The 19,316-nt window shown below is 40.0% G+C and overlaps 8 non-coding genes across 8 annotated transcripts; 5 read left to right on the top strand and 3 right to left on the bottom strand.

Moving 5' to 3' along the window:
- Positions 1-1,984: 1,984 nt before the first annotated feature.
- Positions 1,985-2,058, top strand: TRNAI-AAU (transfer RNA isoleucine (anticodon AAU)). The gene has a single exon. It is a non-coding gene; the product is annotated as a tRNA-Ile (tRNA).
- A 3,659-nt stretch (positions 2,059-5,717) lies between these two features.
- Positions 5,718-5,832, top strand: LOC134603853 (U5 spliceosomal RNA). Its single transcript, XR_010090594.1, has one exon. It is a non-coding gene; the product is annotated as a U5 spliceosomal RNA (small nuclear RNA).
- Positions 5,833-7,492: 1,660 nt separating this feature from the next.
- LOC134603782 (U5 spliceosomal RNA) lies at positions 7,493-7,607 on the top strand. Its single transcript, XR_010090528.1, has one exon. It is a non-coding gene; the product is annotated as a U5 spliceosomal RNA (small nuclear RNA).
- Positions 7,608-8,466: 859 nt separating this feature from the next.
- LOC134603781 (U5 spliceosomal RNA) lies at positions 8,467-8,581 on the top strand. Its single transcript, XR_010090527.1, has one exon. It is a non-coding gene; the product is annotated as a U5 spliceosomal RNA (small nuclear RNA).
- Positions 8,582-10,924: 2,343 nt separating this feature from the next.
- Positions 10,925-11,039, top strand: LOC134603816 (U5 spliceosomal RNA). Its single transcript, XR_010090561.1, has one exon. It is a non-coding gene; the product is annotated as a U5 spliceosomal RNA (small nuclear RNA).
- Positions 11,040-11,677: 638 nt separating this feature from the next.
- On the bottom strand, positions 11,678-11,818 carry LOC134603770 (U4 spliceosomal RNA). The gene has a single exon (XR_010090516.1). It is a non-coding gene; the product is annotated as a U4 spliceosomal RNA (small nuclear RNA).
- A 1,416-nt stretch (positions 11,819-13,234) lies between these two features.
- LOC134603945 (small nucleolar RNA U3) lies at positions 13,235-13,451 on the bottom strand. The gene has a single exon (XR_010090677.1). It is a non-coding gene; the product is annotated as a small nucleolar RNA U3 (small nucleolar RNA).
- A 2,732-nt stretch (positions 13,452-16,183) lies between these two features.
- Positions 16,184-16,255, bottom strand: TRNAE-CUC (transfer RNA glutamic acid (anticodon CUC)). Its single transcript has one exon. It is a non-coding gene; the product is annotated as a tRNA-Glu (tRNA).
- Between the last annotated feature and the right edge of the window lie 3,061 nt (positions 16,256-19,316).

Raw genomic sequence — 19,316 nt, 5'->3', positions numbered from 1 at the left:
CCGTAAAAACATTAAAAGCATTTTTTTTTATTTGGTTCCCAACAAATATAGCCTCAAGTTGATTTTTGATTGATCTATAGATTGCACGCTGCCAAACTGTGTCATGGTAGCATTCAGTCTATTTTTTTTTTCTTCTCTCTCTCCATCTTTGATGCTTTTTTTTTTTTTTTTTTTTTTGCTTTTTGTCATTAAGAATATAGGGAAATTAGATTGCCTTGAGTGAAGATGGCATAAAGAATAAAGTGACAATGTATGCTATTTGTTCTATTTGGCTATACGCAGGGGATTAAATAGTTGTGGGTATGAGAATTTGCACCTATGTTCAATTGCGAATACATTTTTCACCCTTACATCTTTCCCACTCACATTCATGTATTGTAATTTTCAGTTAAAACTATGTACATTTTGTGATTATTGCATGTATTCACCAGTAAATTATAAAATAACTAATATGGTTTTGTGTTCAACTCTCCATCAGGTGTGGAGTAAATGTCTAAATTAATCAAAATTTCAGGAGACATTTGTGGGTCTTTTACCTACATCTAAAATGTAAACATAGCCTTAAGACACCACAACCAAATAGATTTTATTAGACAAAACTAGTTAAGCCTTTGACACAAGACAATACGCTGATTACTGTTGTACATTTTTCATTGTCTGTGTTTGATTCAAAGAACATTTTAATTGGAAGGCCCAGAGAGGTGAAGGTAACTGACATGTCCTGTCACAGTTTACTATACAGATGAAGAAGTGCTGGGATTACCAAGACAAACTATTATCATGAAAATGATTACTATTCAGATGAAGAGGTGCTGGGATTACACGTCAAACTATTATCCTGAAAATGGATACTATACAGATGAAGAAGTGCTGAGATTACCAAGTCAAACTATTAACACAGCCCAGAATGAGGATAAAGTAACAGCAAGAAGCAGGAATTTGTGTCATTTCAAGGTGGTCACAGAATGAGTTTCCCCTACACTCATGAACTTGCATGTGCCATTAAACAAACAAACCTCAAGCTTTGTAATGGATTGGCTAAGACAATATTCAAGGAGAATTCATTCTAAAATCACAGCTATCAAGCACACAGATCAGTCACAGTCTTCAGATTCCAGTCCCAGGCTAAACTAAACATCATATTGTGTCATAAACTAGTGATAATTACTGTATGGGGTTGATTGTGTCTGGATTTTACTTTACTTCACATGAACACATTACCATATAATATTAATGAACAACTACCAGGGTTCTTACCAACCCACTAGGGCAGTAGTTAATTTAAAAACGGAACAACTGAAAACAATAGAAATTGGGGGAATGTGCGGTGATGCAACCCCTGTTTGACTATATTCTTTCTCTCACTTTTAAATGTGCTCAACATAAGAGAAAAAAAAGTGAGGGAATGTGGTGACATTCTGTCATCAAACTAATATGGTGACCAGGGGTCATGTGACCAAGCTCATGTATGCCTTTCTCACAGTGGGATAAGCTTTACCTTTGATATGGTAATTCAATACCTTTACAGGTCAGGAAAGAGATAACCACTCCCCCCTATCCCCATTCCTTTCTGTTCCTTGTTGGCTGTGCTACTAAGCAGACCCTTAAGCAGACATGGGCTAATTTTTATCATGGTGAACTGTGAGTGGGATCTGGTGATTTTATAAGATTTAGTTGTTATTGTTAGTTAGGTTGTTGTTGCTGTTGTTGGTATAGTTAGTTAGATTGTGTGTCATTATTTGCATGTTGTTGTTGTTTTGTCTCTGAATAAATATTTGTTAAAGTAGACGGACCAGAGTTTATATGTGTATGCGTACATAATAATTTATAGAGTTTGGTAATACACCACCTGCACTACCTGGCATCTACAGCGACAGTGGCTTGTTGGGTATGTAGGCTTCTTTCTCTAACTGGGATTGATCACTCCTCGAGGGCCCATTCAGTTGGCTCCTGTAGACATAGCTGTCAGTACCATGACTATCGTGGCCGGTTAGCTCAGTTGGTTAGAGCGTGGTGCTAATAACGCCAAGGTCGCGGGTTCGATCCCCGTACGGGCCAGCTAAGTTTTGGTTATCATCTCCAAGGCAAAACTTTCAAATAGCCAGAGAATCATGGGGAACCTTGCTTTTAGACACCGGTAAGGTAATGAAGGTTTTAAACCCTTCAGCAACTTGTAATGGGAGGGAAAGGGGCACTAGAGGGTCCTGCAGTGCCAGGAAACTTGGTTTCTTAGCGCTATAGGGTCTTTAGGTTCCCCCCACCCTCAGGATCCCACTCCCGTTGAAGTGATTAAACACTCGCCTTTCTCCAGTGCCGGGCTCCCTCGGTGCTGGGAAACTCTCCTCCTCCTCCTGACGTCAGCGCTGAATGAGCATGCGCGGCAGGAGCCGCCCATGCATTCAAAGCGCCCATAGGAAAGCATTTTCTTAATGCTTTCCTCTGGACGTCCAGCGTCTTGATTTTCACAGTGAGAAGCGCAGAAGCGTCTCTAGCGGCTGTCAGTGAGACAGCTACTAGAGGCTGGACTAACCCTAGTGTAAACATATCAGTTTACAGCTGCAGGGTTAAAATCTGTGGGACCTGGGACCCAGACCACTTCATTGAGCTGAAGTGGTCTGGGTGACTATAGTGGTCGTTTAAGGACAGAGACAATTGTACAAGTTCTGATCAAAGCAAAACCTGGAATTTGACTATGTGTCTGTTCAACCATAATTCACCTTTTTCATATTAAGTGCACCCACACTTATTATAGATATTTTTTTTCAGGAGAAGCAGGGCTTTCATTTCACATCAAATATTTCTATCTGGAACTATTTAATATGAATAAAATCTAAAACAAAGTTTAAGAAATGTTATATTTTTTTAGTTCTGCATGGCATTTTAACTGTGAATATCATAATACTGTTAGCTTTTATTGCAGTAAAATACACATATTTGTATTCAGCAATGTCTCATGAGTACTCCCATGTACAGGAACTAAAAGGAGAGCTGGGAGAGGAAAATAATGTCTGGTCTCTGAGCAGGATGGGCACCAACCCTATATGTAAGCGACAAAAAAAGGAAACAAGCTTTGCCCAGACCAAAGTGTACTGAAAACTGCTTTAAAAATTAACTTTTAAGAACTATCATTTAAAATCAGTCATAATGAGGAAGTGAGTGGGAATTGTACAGACTCCCTTAAACAGAGGTACCTTAATAGGTGCAAAATAAAGCACAATGTTGTCTAAAGCAACTATGTTGCAACGTGCTTTATAAAAAGAGAGAATTGTTGCTCTTGCTGGCAGAGACAGCTTCACTGTAGTGAAATGATTAAGCACACAGAGATAAATCTTTCTGCTGCTGATAGAGACCTGTGAATATGTGTCTCGTGCAGCAAAAAGGCGAGTTGGTCAAAAAATGATGCAGACTCCCTTAGAAGGGAGCTTTGTGAGTGCAAGGATACAATACTGTGCTGTCTAAAGCCACAGTGTTGTTATGTAACAGGTGTTGCTAATGCTAGCAGAGAATGAAAAATATGTGTCTCATGCAGCTACACGTTAGTGAAGAACATTTAGCACCTCTGAATGTATGTCTCATGCAGCCCACTTGTCACTGCAAATACTGTGCTGTCTAAAGCCACAGTATTGTTGCTAGTACCTGTTACTGGCAGAGACAATGCACAAGTTGTCAGCTTGTTCAGCATAAGGTTCTATATAGATAGTTGCCGTCTGGGAGGAGTTGGACTGATCGGTCTGAGCGGGAAAAACCCTAATCTGAGCCTTCAAGGGCACCTGAGTAGAATAATACACTTAAACTATCTATACTATGTGCATGCCTATAGTGCATAGAATTCTATAGTAAGATCGTTGGTAATATGCTATTACTATAGTGCACATAACACTGAATCTAGCCTGGTAAGGTGAAGTGAAATCCTTCCTGTCAGCCCTCTATGGATCATGAGTCAAATGATGTTCACATATGGCAGTCCGAGAGTGCGAGTGTACCCCGAAGCGCGTTTCGCCAGCATGGGCGGCTCTTCAGGGTTTTTTAAGCCAATGGTTTTACAGTGTTTCCTCTCACTGTCACACATTTGTCCTTGCACAATCTGAAGTCGGTCGTAACTTTTCCAGAGGCGGGTTCGCACAAAGTTGGCCAAAGAAGTACGTTTATGGAGGTTGGCGGGCCCCTTCTTATAAATTCCACTTGAGGGTTTATGTATTTCCCACTTAGGTGTAGTCCCAAAAAGGAAAGTTCAGGCCTTCTTTGAGCCGTGTCCTTTGGTAGTGGTGCTGACCTTGTGGGGCTAGCAAATACGTAATCCACAGGTGGTCTTCTTCACGGATAATCTAGCAGTTGTGCACTCGGAACTGTCTTTCAGCAGCTTCAAGGCCGGTGGTGAGTTTTCTGTGGGGCTTTGTTCACTTGTGTATGGAGTTAAATGTCTCTTTCCGGGTGCAGCATGTCCCTGGTTACCTTAATGCAATTGCAGACTCTCTCTCTCGTTTTCCGTGGGAGCGGTTCAGGCAGGCAGCACCGGAGGGCCTGCCCTGTCTGGAAGTGATGTGGAAGCTTAGGATGTCATGCTTGCAGGATGGGTGAGGTCTTCGCTATCTCCTGCTACATGGAAGGCGTATGAGAGGGTCTGGCAGGATTGGTACCGACTGGTGGCGCAGGTAGGGTCAATTAAGGGGTATTGCTATTTACTGACTAATCTGGCTCAGGAGGGATGTATTAACAAGTGCATGTCAGCACTAGCCTTAAACCATATGTTTTAGTTTTAATATGTTTTGGATCATTGTCCGCGTTAACGCACCTATTTTATTACTGGTTTTGCAGGATAATTATTTTAATAAATTGTCTGCAGCTTTATCTTATACCCATAATCGGTGTTGTGTTTTATTTACTATACCAAGCTTTGTATTTGCTAGAGCAAGCTTAAACATTGCAGGTACAACCTGGAAATGTAGTGTTGAGGAAAGTGTGGACAAAGGACGACACTGGCGTTCACATGGTTAACAGCTGCAGGACGCAACAGTTGCTCAAAGAATTCATGTAACAGCATATCAGCTCGGGGCGTACCTAATTTACATACCCACAATGCTTTGCAAAACAAAATGGCCATTTTTATTTACGTATTCAAATAATGATAAGTCTTTTTTTTTGTCATTCTTTCTTTTATTGGGGCACTGGGGTGTAGTGTACAAAAAAATAAAGGGAGGGTGCAATAGTAGATAGGCGCATATTACATTTGTGTAGTATTACGAAAGCACTCTTGAAATTAATAGCCTCTTTGAACTTTTTTGGAAAACAAGCAATGCAGTCTACAAACAGGAAATGTAGTTTTGAGGGATGTGTGGACAAAGTACGACCCCAGCAATCACATGGTTAACAGCTGCAGGGCTCAACAGTTAGACAAAGCATGCAGTCAACAGCATGTCAGCTGGGTACGTGCCTAATTTACATACCCACAATGCATTGCAAGGCATGATGGCCATGTTCAATTAGCTACTAAATTAATAACAGTTTTTCAGAGGCAATACGGTATGTTTTTTATTTAACCCCTTAAGGACACAACTTCTGGCATAAAAGGGAATCATGACGGAATATATCCGCCATGTGTCCTTAAGGCGGTAATAATTATACTGGATTCTCCATGTTGCAGTTTATTGTAGTATTGCTCTCCATATGTTTAGAAGCACATGTCTGAAACTGATGTGCTACCGTGACTTTTTGGATGCATGCTCTGGTTTCTCTTCAGACCGAATAAATCTTTCGCCTTTTACTAAAGATTTCCGTGGAGAGGAACAACCATGAGTTTCATTCAATTTTTTGAGGCCTGACCTGTGTCAGGTTAAATAATTGTTTAATAAAAGAGACCATTATAGTAATTAGAACAAATCTTTTGCTGTTCTGAATATGTCATTGCCTTCTACGGCCGAAAGGTCTCTAAAGTGTAAAGGCGATATGTGTATGGACAAGATAATGGTCATTATTTGTCACATCTTAAGTACATCTTTCTAAAATGAGATTCTTGTCCCTTATGTCTGCTCACTCGCCTTCCCTTCTTTTTATCCTTTCTTTGTCTTGGTCTTCCAATGTCTTTTCTTCTATTTTTAGCTTTCTTCATGAGCTCTGGAATAGACTAGCTTCTAATATAGGGGGCCCCCACCCACCCCCTTATCCGAATAGCCCGAATTTTGTCCAAATTCACATTCGGACCGAAACGAATTGCACATGTCTAACAAATAGTGATAATAATAGTAGAATAAATAAAGATAGTAACTGTAGTATAAAATGATATGGTCTGGTTCTTCCTGGAAGGGACACTACATGTGTAATAGAAACATGAAAGGATAAGTAAACTATCCAAAAAGAATCCGATACAAATACGTGGATACAATGTTGCTAATCCACCACTAGATGTCACTCAATAGCCGTATAAAGTCCTGTAGGAAATTGCAACATAGTAGCTGAAATTCTACAAGATATTATAGTTTCCTATTTTCATGTAGAGTGATTCCCCAGGCTATAGTATGAATCTAGGAGTCAAAAAAATATATAAATCTTGGGCAACAGGGAAGGTGCCGATTGGTCCCTATTATAGTCTAACAATTAGCCAAATAGCTAGTCCCTACGTATTTGTCAGCCGGCACATGTCCCCTCCATGCTCTGAGCCCAATAATCAAGTAGTGCAAGATTAGTTTCAATAAATAACCCTATGCCCAACCATATAAAGAGGGATTGAGAAACCCTATTGGAGAAAGCCAGAGTAAGGTATAGGCATCCCCAACTCCGAAGGCTGGTGTCAAAAGTTAAAGTACAGTCTAAGAGCCTCCTGGTTCGGGAGATACACCAGAAAGCCCCCTTCCAGTTTGTCCAGTTCTTGTAACAATGATTATGCAAATTGTGTTAGTTGTTAAATGTCAGTTCTTGCAAATGGCCCAACAGTACATAAAGTAATATGTCCTATTGTGTTTTACACCCCACCTCCTATAGACTGTAAGCTCGTTTGAGTAGGGTCATCTTCAACCTATGGTTCTTGTAAGTTTTCTTGTAATTGTCCTCTTTATAGGTAAATCCCCCCTCTTATAATATTGTAAAGCTCTACGGAATCTGTTGGCGCTATATAAATGGCAATAATAATAATAATAATAATTTGTTTCTTAGTTATAAACAGTAAATGTAGTTTTGAGGGTTTAGACAAAGCGCAACCCCAGCACTCACATGGTTAACAGCTGCAGGGCTCAACAGTTAGACAAAGCATGCAACTGTTTTGCGAGCTGGGGGCGTGCCTAATTTACATACCCATATTGCATTGCAAAAAATAATGGCCATTTTTATGTACTTGTTAAAATAATGATAAGCTTTTAATACATATTATGATGTGTGTTCATTTAATAATTAATCATACCGGATTCTCCAAGCTACCTTCTCTCTAAATGCTTAAGGATTCTCTCTATATGCTTAAGAGGACATTTGTGAACCCGCTCTGCTACTCCGGTAGGCATTTGGCATACTCTGGTTTCTCTTCAGACCGAATAAATCTTTCGCCTTTTACTAAAGATTTCCGTGGAGAGGAACAACCATGAGTTTCACTCAATTTTTTGAGGCCTGAGTAATGTCAGGCTACATTAAGTGGTAAAATGTCAGATTTAAGTAACAAGTGAAACAGAGCATCCATTGAAATGATTACATTATCAATTAAATCTTAGTGCAAAATAAATCAAATATAAATATGCGACTAAATATTTGTTTAATAGTATCATTCTTTCATCCGTGTCATCATGCCTATAATTTCACTTTCCTAAGACACTGTCAATAATTGCCAGAGACAAAGTAAAGTCATTAAAAAAGAATTTCAAATATTTTCAGTATTTGTTCTGGAGATAATTCTGTGTCCAAAATTTGCCTGTGAACCCACACAAGTAAAACATTAAAAATGCATAATAATATAAAACCACACGTCAATTACCTTCAATAATGGCAATTATTTTTACTCACTGAATTTAAATTAACATTAAATCTTAATTAAAGCATCTACCAGCATGCTCTCCTCTCTTTGAATATTTGCATACGTTAAATAACTACATATCCCTGCATGCTCTTGTTTCTTGAATTCTGTGCACTACGATGAACTACACATCCCAGCATGCACTACTTTCGGGTACACTCAAAATATACCGAGCATTTTTTCTCATTCTGGAATCGGACAGACTCAACAGATAGACAAAGCATGTGTTTAACACCATGCTAGCTGGGGGCGTGCCTAATTTACATACCCACAATGCTTTGCAAAAAATAATGCCCATTTTTATGTACTTGTTAAAATAATGATAAGCTTTTAATACATACTATGATGTGTGTTCATTTAATAATTAATCATACCGGATTCTCCAAGCTACCTTCTCTCTAAATGATTAAGGATTTTCTCTATATGCTTAAGAGGACATTTGTGAACCCGCTCTGCTACTCCGGTTGCCATTTGGCATACTCTGGTTTCTCTTCAGACCGAATAAATCTTTCGCCTTTTACTAAAGATTTCCGTGGAGAGGAACAACCATGAGTTTCACTCAATTTTTTGAGGCCTGAGTAATGTCAGGCTACAATAAGTGGTAAAATGTCAGATTTAAGTAACAAGTGAAACAAAGCATCTCATTGAAATGGTTACATTATCAATTAAATCTTAGTGCAAAATAAATCAAATATAAATATGCGACTAAATATTTGTTTAATAGTATCATTCTTTCATCCGTGTGATCATACCTATAATTTCACTTTCCTAAGACACTGTCAATAATTGCCAGAGACAAAGTAAAGTCATTAAAAAAGAATTTCATATATTTTCAGTATTTGCTCTGGAGATACTTCTGTGTCCAAAATTTGCCTGTGAACCCACACAAGTAAAACATTAAAATATGCATAATAAGGGGGCGGAGTCTGGTTGCCGAGCGGACCAGACGTGTGTCGTGCTGGCTCCTGCATTTGGCACCGATTAATCAACGAAACTGTCTAATTCAAGGCAAAATACCAGGTCAGCTGGGCATGATCTAAGCAGAGGGAGTCCCGGTGGCCTTCTGGATACCACACAAGCGACTATTACACAGATAACTGGATTCAGAGATTTGAGGCCTACTCGTGACAGAGAGGGGGAGAGGCGGCCGCTCTCCTCGTTCTTCAGCTACCCGTGGGACCCCACAATACTGCTTTTGATCCTCCCTTCCCCCCTCCCCCCCAGGACTGGTGGGGGTTATCCCGGTCCCCACTGGAGAACCCTCTGATTCACTCTAGTGGACTTTAACAAGCACCAGCAACGCCGGTGACTGCAGCCTGCCAGGCAAGATGACTGCCTTCCAAGTGGATACCCCCACACAAGCTCCCCGCCAGGTGCCTATGGATGCAGAGCCATGGCTGATAGCATTTGACAGAATCTGTGCCCAATTCTGGGCCAAGATGGCAAGGAGACAAGCATATACCTTACCCAGGGATCCACACGTTCAGGCTCAGCTCAGGCCTACGGGCTGCAGAGATCAAAGGAAGCACCTGAAGCGCACCTCACGCAGAGTCCAGACAGGGAAGAAGTTGCCTCCGGGCAGACCACCAAAGCGGCAACGCCGACAGCCCAACAAGCCACTCCATGGTAGCATCAGAAGACGGCACTCTGGTTGGCACAGTAGCTCCATGCGCAGATCGCGCCATTTGAGGGTTCCCGCTCAGAGGGGTCGGCCACATGCACCGCAGAGACCCAGAAGCCACGTGCCTGGTGATGATCTGTACCGGAGCCCGAGCAGAACAACACGAGAGTGCAGCGGTACCTGTGACTGGGAGGGCACCCACACGGGGCTAAACAGACTCTGGCTGTTATGTATCTGCAGCCTCCCATCTCTTGGCATCGGCTAGGCAGCCCCCAAAGACACACACAACACGCATACAATGCTTGCGGTACCCACATATTGAAATGGCAAGCAACCCAGTGGTTATTTTTTTTAATTTTATTTTATTATCTCCTGCTATACAGGTAGACCCTCTTCTTATATTTAAAGCTTACTAGTAATGTTAATTTAGGCAGTGCCGCCGGGCAAACGACCTTGGGTACACTCCCATGCTGTCCTCCGCAGACTACCCTCTCCCTGTTCAGCATGTTACACAGGGAACTACCTAATTTCTAGCCTGTCTCGTTAATATTCTGTTATACCACACACAGTCAGACACCAAGCCTAACATAAGCCTACTAGCCTCCTTTCTGACTAACACTAAAGTGTGATGTCCTACAAAATATATAAAATGTGCATACCCACAGCCACACTGTTTTAAATTCTGTGTAAATCTTATGTGTGCTGTTGCTGTTGTGGCAAGACATGCTTGTACTGTTTTATGTGCACGACAAAAATAAAGAATTAAAAAAAATATGCATAATAATATAAAACCACACGTCAATTACCTTCAATAATGGCAATTATTTTTACTCACTAAATTTAAATTAACAATAAATCTTAATTAAAGCATCTACCAGCATGCTCTCCTCTCTTTGAATATTTGCATACGTAGAATAACTACATATCCCTGCATGCTCTTGTTTCTTGAAATCTGTGCACTAACATGATGAACTACACATCCCAGCATGCACTACTTCCGGGTACACTCAAAATACACCGAGCATTTATTCTCATTCTGGACAGACTCAACAGATAGACAAAGCATGTGCTTAACACCATGCTAGCTGGGGGCGTGCCTAATTTACATACCCACAATGCTTTGCAAAAAATAATGCCCATTTTCATCTATGTAGTAAAATAATGATAATCTTTTCATACATATTATGTTGTGTGCAAGTTTATGTGATAATTAATTATGCCGGATTCTCCGAGCTACGTCTTAACTAAGGATTTCTCTATATGCTTAAGAGGACATTTATGAACCCGGTCTGCGACTGAGATTTAAGTTTATCATACTCTGGTTTCTCTTCAGACCGAATAAATCTTTCGCCTTTTACTAAAGATTTCCGTGGAGAGGAACAACCATGAGTTTCACTCAATTTTTAGAGGCCTGACACGTATCAGGCTACATAACAAATGTATAAAATCAGATTTAAATAACAAACTAAACAATGGAATCAGTTTCAATGGTAATGTTACCAACTAAATTCTAGGGCAAAAAATAAAATGTACATGCATGATAAAATATTACAGTATTGTTTTAAAGTGTCATTTGTTCATCCATATAATCCTACCAGTAAGTTCAGTTTCCAGAGACAAAATAAAGTCATTAATTAGAAATGTCACATATTTCTCAGAATTTAATCTGGAGATTATTTTATGTCCAAGATGTTAAAATTGTAAAGTGTTACAGAGCAATAGTAGCAATAGTAAAAATCTCCCAGCATGCTTAACTGTCATGGAATCAGGGCACATACAAACTGACAGGCGTCAAATGTTTGGGTATCAGCAAGTACCATTACGTTCTGTAGACAGGGGACTGCAAATCAGGAATAACACAATACATGTTTAGAGACAAGGCAAAGTAATATTCTAAAAGTAAAAACCCTTGTTTTTTTTGCATTATATGAGTTTATGAGCATTTATTTCTTAAACCAAATATTAAAAAAAAGTAATTCTAAGTGAATCTTACATTAGACAAACAATAAATCAATCTTGTTGAAAAATAGTTAAATATATTTTTATTGTTGTACATGCAATTTCAGTCTCCTTAGAGACTGTCAAAAATTGCCATTGCTGACTATATTTCAAGTCATCATGGCAGGGTATTGGTAAAAGTTTTCAATTAGCAATAATCACGCCTCGGATAAACCTCATTGGCTACGATACTGCCACTGCGCAAAGCTAACTCATATGATCAAAGTGCACAGTCAACATTCAGAAAACTCTCATTTGCGTTGTGGAGAGACATGTGTGCATGCTAGGTCTGTGCTATGCATTCTGGGAGGCAGTATGGTAATTACACTGCGAATAGGCTACCAATCCTCAGTCTGTTCCCAGGAGACTGAATTAGAGACAAATTGTAAATCGGATATTTCTCTTAGCTTCCTATCTGATGAGGTGACCAAGGACTGAGGTAAGCAAAATAAGTTTTATTTTAACCCTTTCTGCACTACGGGGAGGTGGGGAGGTGGGGAGGTGCAAGGGAGGGGAAGCTATAGTGCCAGGAAAAAAACCTTTAAGTAAGATTCCTGGCTCTCATACCCAGAGGGCTTGGAGGCGTGGCTTGAAGCTATTAATCGTTTAATATTAGATTTCGGCAATTCGTACTGCAGGCACTATAACAACTTCAATAAGATGAAGTTCTGTAAGTTCAATAAGATGAAGTTGTTAAAGTGCCGGTAGTGTCCCTTTAAAGGACTGATTTCTCTTTAAATAAGTCCTTTTATAAAGTAAGAAAGCAGGGACACTCTTACTGCCTAAAGCTTTTGTACCTACCTGATCTAGCAGTTTTTTATCCCTATTATAAATGTTGCAGTACTGTTTATGGACTGTGTTACATTGTACAGCACCCACTTTGTGCTTGAACACAGGAAATTCAGAAATTCAGAGTGTTATAAAAGCCTATGGACATTACAGCAAATATGCTTCCCACTGTCTTACGCGGTGTATTTATTATCTAACATAGAAGGACAGAAAACAGGACTGGGAACAAGTTTTAAGTGATCAGTAAACAGTTTAAATAGAACATTTTAGAACAGATCGGTAGCAAACTTTAATTTCTGGCGAAATCGAGATTCTTGAAAGAATTTGGAAGTGAACGGGTTAATTCACCCCATGTGTGAGAGTTTGATCCAACGCACCGGGGGACACAGGGGATTGAAATTTACTCTGTAATACTCACTAAACCAGAGTTAAAATGAGTACTTAATATAGATAATAAGTACTCTCCCTCCCCCCGCTGGATGTTAGGAAGCAGACACAAACCTTTTCAGTATGTGTACATTTAGTAAGAAATCAGACAATGTTTTAAATGGAATGCAATACATACAGCTACCAACAGATGACGTAAATACTGATAGATTTCAGAACATACACTTTGCAGCCAACAGATGGCGCATGACTGACAAATGATTACACACGACAAAAAAAGCCAAGATATAACGCACACACTAATTAAAACATAGATAACAAATGAGACAATTTCAAAAACACTTTAGAGCATACCAGCTCCTGACGAGATATCTTTGTTAAGATAGTTGTAATAATATTTATTATAGATGCTTGCTTACGTAATCTATTCATTGACAGAGTATGTAGTAACCACTCAGCTTGTGTTCTCTCCCTCCTACTCTCCAATTAAGGAAATAGGAACGGTCATCAACAGCAACCAGCAGCTACAATAAAGCAGCACTGGGAGCCCACTTCACGCTCAGGAGAAAACACTCAAGCTCTTCCTCGTGGGTACTGAGTTTGGACACTTTAGAGCACATTTCACCAGTTACAAACTATAGAAATGATCCCTGAAAGTATAGTCTTAATGAACCTTTACTACAAGCAAAGAACAGGCTGCCAAAGGTTTCTATTACACATGTGGTGACATTCCGTACATTTCACATTTACACAAACATAAACAATATTATCAAACAAAATTTTTAAAAAATAATTCCTGAAGTTTCATAGGATTGCAATGCTTTTAAATAAAATTGACAAGATTGTTGGTGTGAAATAACAATGGCTTATTTTGCATACAACACGCCCACTAGCCAATGAGTCACAGCTTTCAGTTTGCAGGATTCTCCCAAAACTCACACACTGCTCCCATACACACAGCCACATTCTATAACAGCGACTATCCTTCCCAATATCTTACTCAGTGTAATTATTATTATTCAGCATAAGACAAGGACAGTAAACAGGACTGTGGAAACAATTTTGTATTGATCAGTAAACAGTTTCAATGAAAATTTTTAGAACAGATCTGTACCAAAGTAAGTGTCAACTCGGGATGGAAGAGGTGCAGTATATAGGACACCGGGTGGGGTGCAAAAACTGGAACCGGCCAAGATAGAGGCAGTCGCTAGCTGGCCCAGTTCCCGCACCAAAACCCAAGTGCCTGCCTTCCTAGGGACTGCGGGGTCCTACAGGAAATTTGTCCCCAATTATAGCGCCATTGCTAAACCCCTCACCAACCTGACCCGCAAGAACCTGCCCCGACAGGTAGCTTGGACCCCAGAGTGAGAGCAGGCATTCCAAGCTCTCAAGGACACCCTGGTAAAAGCCCCTGTGCTGGCTGCCTCAATCACAGGAAAAGTTTTCTCGTCCACACAGATGCCTCTATGTTCGGACTGGGAGCAGTACTGAGCCAGGTCGGGGACGATGGCAGTTACCTCAGCAGGAAGCTCTTACCCAGGAGGTAAGCTACGCCGCCATCGAAAAGAAGTGCCTGGCGTTGGTGTGGGCACTCAAAAAACTGCTGCCGTACTTGTATGGACAGCAATTTACCCTGCTCACGGATCACAACCCGTTGGTGTGGCTTAACCGGGTCTTTGGGGAGAATGCCAGGTTTTTACGGTGGAGCCTGGCCCTGCAGCCGTATGACATTGCCATTAACTACAGACCCGGTAAGCAGAATGGCAATGCCGATGACCTGTCCAGGAAAATCGCCCTGGACAAGTGATCCATGGGTGCTTTCCCCGGACATCAACAGGTTGATCCGCTGGGATCCACCTGGATGCCGACTAGTGGTTAAGGGGGAGCTTTGTAGCGGGATCACCACTAAACCGTAAAGTGTGGTAGTGTATTTGCCTATGTTCCCCATGTATTCGTGATTACTTGTGTGTTTTACCTTCTCCCCGTTCGGGAGACTGCGTACGAACACAGCCCGTTCGTCTCACGAACGGGGACCACCCCAATACCTTATTTAGAATTTTTATTTAGAATGTTCACACCTCGCTAACGACTTGTGGAAACCACAAATTGCAAGGGAAGCTTTGGCGTGTGCCGACCCGTTCGTTAGACGAACGCCATCCAAGGGAGCACTCGCAGATTGGTTCTCACCTCGTTCGGCTCCCAAAAGAGGACCTCCCCAGCGACCCTTGGAGTGTTCACACTAATCAATTAGAATGTTGGCAACTTGTAATATAAGTGTGAAACCGCAAGGGAAGTAATTAATGAGTGCTTCCCTGGGTGGCCGCCATTCGTATAGATGAACGCCGGTCAGGGGGAGCATTCGTGTACGGAAAGGAGGCGCTTCCCTTGCTTGGTTTCACCCAGGTACCCCGTGAACAGAGGCTGTTCATGCTGGTTACCATTCTGGGGGTCCCTGAGATTGATGGGGACACTCTGTGTGGACAATGGCGGTTTGGCGGGCTTTCTGTACCTGGGAGCCCAGGAGGCGGGAATCTTTCACACGCACAGGCCCTTGGGAAGGGACATGGTGTGGCAGGAACAGGGGACAAAGGGACTAGGGACCCGGATCCAATATACGACCCCTGGGAGGGGAAGGACAAAGGGAGGGGACATTGTCTTTTACCTGTTTTCCACCCCCTTGCATGGGGAGAGTATAAAGCCGAGTGTGGCCAATAAAGCTTGTTGTTGTACCCCGGGAACTGTGTGTCGTCTAGTTACTGGGGGAAAATGGGTCTGGTCAATAATTAATAGCGGAGGTAACCAGCCGGGTTACCCAGGGTCTGTTACACTAACATACTCTGCTTTCTTGCCTTTTACTAAAGATTTCTGTGGAAAGGAGCAGCTTTTATGAAATCTGACAAAGGTCAGGCTATATAATTGTTTTTAAAAAATTGTTTTTAAAAAAAAATTATTTTATGGTTGTTATAATGCCCGAAAGAATTATTTGTGTAAATCTGGCTACGTATTTGCACTCCTACTCCAAAGCAAAAGTGTCTCTAAACGTCAAAAACAATGTGTGTGTGGCTCACTTAACAGCCATTATTCAACACTTCTCAAGTTCATTGTACAACGAGCTCTGGAATAGACTAGCTTCAGGTTGACCAAATAGTTAGCCATTCTCTTCACTTATGTTTTTTGCTTTAACTTTTATTTTTATTTGGGTGCTATTAGCATTTTTTTCAAGTGGGCATTGTTCTTCTCTGTATGTTACTTGGTATTCTGGTAAGACAACAAAAATATATGCTATATTTCTAATGTTTCCTCTTTTTTCGAAAGTCATATAATAGCACTTTCCTGCTAGTGTTGAGAGTGATATAATTTAAAAAAAAAACCCATCAAATAATTATTGAAAACTACTATTCCCTGACCGGGAATCGAACCCGGGCCGCGGCGGTGAGAGCGCCGAATCCTAACCACTAGACCACCAGGGAAAGATGCAAAATGTCAATTAACGTAAATGTAAATTGAAAGACATGAACCACCTTCAATCTCAGAAATAACAGTAAATTCAATCCACATAGGAATTCCTTATAGCCTTAGAACTTAATATAAAATATGTGGAAACTATACAGTATGAGATTACTAACATGCATTTCTTTAGTCACCCATTTATTGGCTCATGTAAATTCTGTATTGTCATACTACATAAGACAACATCTATAATCAAAGTACTGAAGTGTGGCTCAGTGGCAAGACAGCAGGCCAGGGACACAGAAGGATCCAGGTTCAGTAAAGCACCTTTGGTATGGCCCTGCCTGGATGTCACAGTGACAATTACATTAATGTCCCTTTTACCTGGACTGACTTACACTGAACAAAAGGTATTGTACGAAACTGGTTCGTGGATTGCAGGATAACACTTACAAGGAAAGGTTACAGGAACTTAACATGTATAACTTGGAGGAAAGACGTGACAGGGGGGATATGATAGAAACATTTAAATACATAAAGGGAATCAACACAGTAATGGAAGAGACTATATTTATAAGAAGAAAAACTACCACAACAAGAGGACATAGTCTTAAATTAGAGGGGCAAAGGTTTAAAAATAATATCAGGAAGTATTACTTTACTGAGAGGGTAGTGGATGTATGGAATATCCTTCCGGCTGAAGTGGTAGAGGTTAACACAGTAAAGGAGTTTAAGCATGCGTGGGATAGGCATAAGGCTATCCTAAGGCCAGGGACTAATGAAAGTATTTAAAAAAATTGGGCAGACTAGATGGGCCGAATGGTTCTTATAAAGCCAGGGACTAATGAAAGTATTTTAAAAAAAGTGGGCAGACTAGATGGGCCGAATGGTTCTTATCTGCCGTCACATTCTATGTTTCTATAACCATAAGGAGCACAAGGAATGCAGATAGGATGTTTCAATACATACATATACTTTATATGCTCCCAGAAGTCAATTTTCTATCCTTTTTTTCCCACTCCAGCTTAAACTCTATGCAGACCACTGTATTCAAGTGGATATTTTAGTTACAGCTTCCCATTGATACTGCACTGTGGTGACATTCTGTCATCAAACTAATATGGTGACCAGGGGTCATGTGACCAAGCTCATGTATGCCTTTCTCACAGTGGGATAAGCTTTACCTTTGATATGGTAATTCAATACCTTTACAGGTCAGGAAAGAGATAACCACCCCCCCCCTATCCCCATTCCTTTCTGTTCCTTCTTGGCTGCGCTACTAAGCAGACCCTTAAGTAGACATGGGCTAATTTTTATCATGGTGAACTGTGAGTGGGATCTGGTTATTTTATAAGATTTAGTTGTTATTGTTAGTTAGGTTGTTGTTGCTGTTGTTGTTGTTGTTGGTATAGTTAGTTAGATTGTGTGTCATTATTTGCATGTTGTTGTTGTTTTGTCTCTGAATAAATATTTGTTAAAGTAGACGGACCAGAGTTTATATGTGTATGCGTACATAATAATTTATAGAGTTTGGTAATACACCACATGTGGCGACCATGAATTTTAGACTTCTACAACAAATGTTTGTGAGGCGCAATAACTACCATATTGATACATAATCTAAGAGCAAGAGACTTTATAGCATAGGATTCGTTGTTGAAACAAATATACAAATGTGTTTTGTTGACTGTTTTAAATTTGTGTATTGTGACTGACATATTTTGTTGCAAATTGTAGCATTTATAGGTTTCACTTTGTTTCTGTACAGTTTTAAAGTATTGGTGATAAAAAGGGAAAATTGAATAGTTTCACTGCATTGGAACCTTTGATGTTTTGGCCATTTTAATAGCCCATGTGCTGTATTGTCTCTCTCTTGTTGCAACTAACCAGAATGAAACTTAATCTATTTTAATTGTTTTCTTAGATGTTACATTTTGAGGCTTCCCTGCATTCTAAGTTTAAATAGCAAACATTTTTTGTTGTTGTTATCTTTTGTCTGTTTGAATAATTGAATTCAGGATAGGAGCATAATGTTTGTGCATTATGACTGACAGAACGTATTTTGTTGCAAATTGTAGCATTTATAGTTTAATTTTGTTTCTGCACAGTTTTAAATTATTGGTGATTAAAGGGGAAGATTGAATAGTTGCACTGCATTGGTATTATTGATGTTTCGGCCATTTTTAATAGCCCATGTGCTGTATTGTCTCTCTCCTGTTGCAACTAACTAGAACTAAACTGAATATATTGTAATTGTTTTTGGATGTTACATTTTGTACATTTTGTGGCTTTCATTGCATTCTAAGTTTAAATAGCAATCTGTTTGGTTTTTTTTTTGTTGGTTCTCTTTTGTCTGTTTGAACCATTGAATTCTGGGTAGGAGCATTGTGTTTACATGATAAAGGTATTGGGGCTAATACAGTGTGGTGGCTATTGTTTAGCCAGGTTACCATTTCCATTTTTACACTGGAGTGTGTTTAATAGAAAATGAAAAGTTTGTATTTGAGGTAAATATTATGAAGTAAAGGTGCCTAGATTTTTATATGGTTGGGAATGATCATTGTGCTGAAGTTACAGTCAGGTATTTTTCAGTTCCCATATCTTCCTTTTAAATCATTCTGTTTATTTGTAAAACCCCCACCCCCTCCCCTTAAACAAACAGGGTGGTTTTGTGTTTTGCTATCTGTGGGCATTTCTCGTATTGAGACTGTGACGTTTTTTTCTTAAAAGACAAGAGTTTGTTTGAATAGGTTAATGTAATTAAGTTTTTCAAATGGTCCAATCTCTTTGGAGCCAGTTTCAGTTGTTTTTTTAAATTAATGCCATTGTTAAAAGCTTGTTGTTGTTTTTTTTTTTTTTTTAGTCTGCTAGTCTATTTCGATTAAAGAGCTCAGTTTTAAAATGTCATTTCTGGGTACTAAGTATTTTTCTGTAGACGTACTAGAGTACTTCAAGAATGACAAACATGATGGACCATATGAGCTTCCAGAACCAGCAGGCCCCAATTGTGGAAAATATGAAGGTTTCATGGATGTTTTGACACAGATTGTTGCTAATAAAAAGTGCCATATTAAGAAAAGG

This window comes from Pelobates fuscus, chromosome 3 (assembly GCF_036172605.1).
Source record: "Pelobates fuscus isolate aPelFus1 chromosome 3, aPelFus1.pri, whole genome shotgun sequence".
Classification (NCBI taxonomy): Eukaryota; Metazoa; Chordata; class Amphibia; order Anura; family Pelobatidae; genus Pelobates; species Pelobates fuscus.
This window is presented reverse-complemented; position numbering and strand designations above follow the sequence as displayed.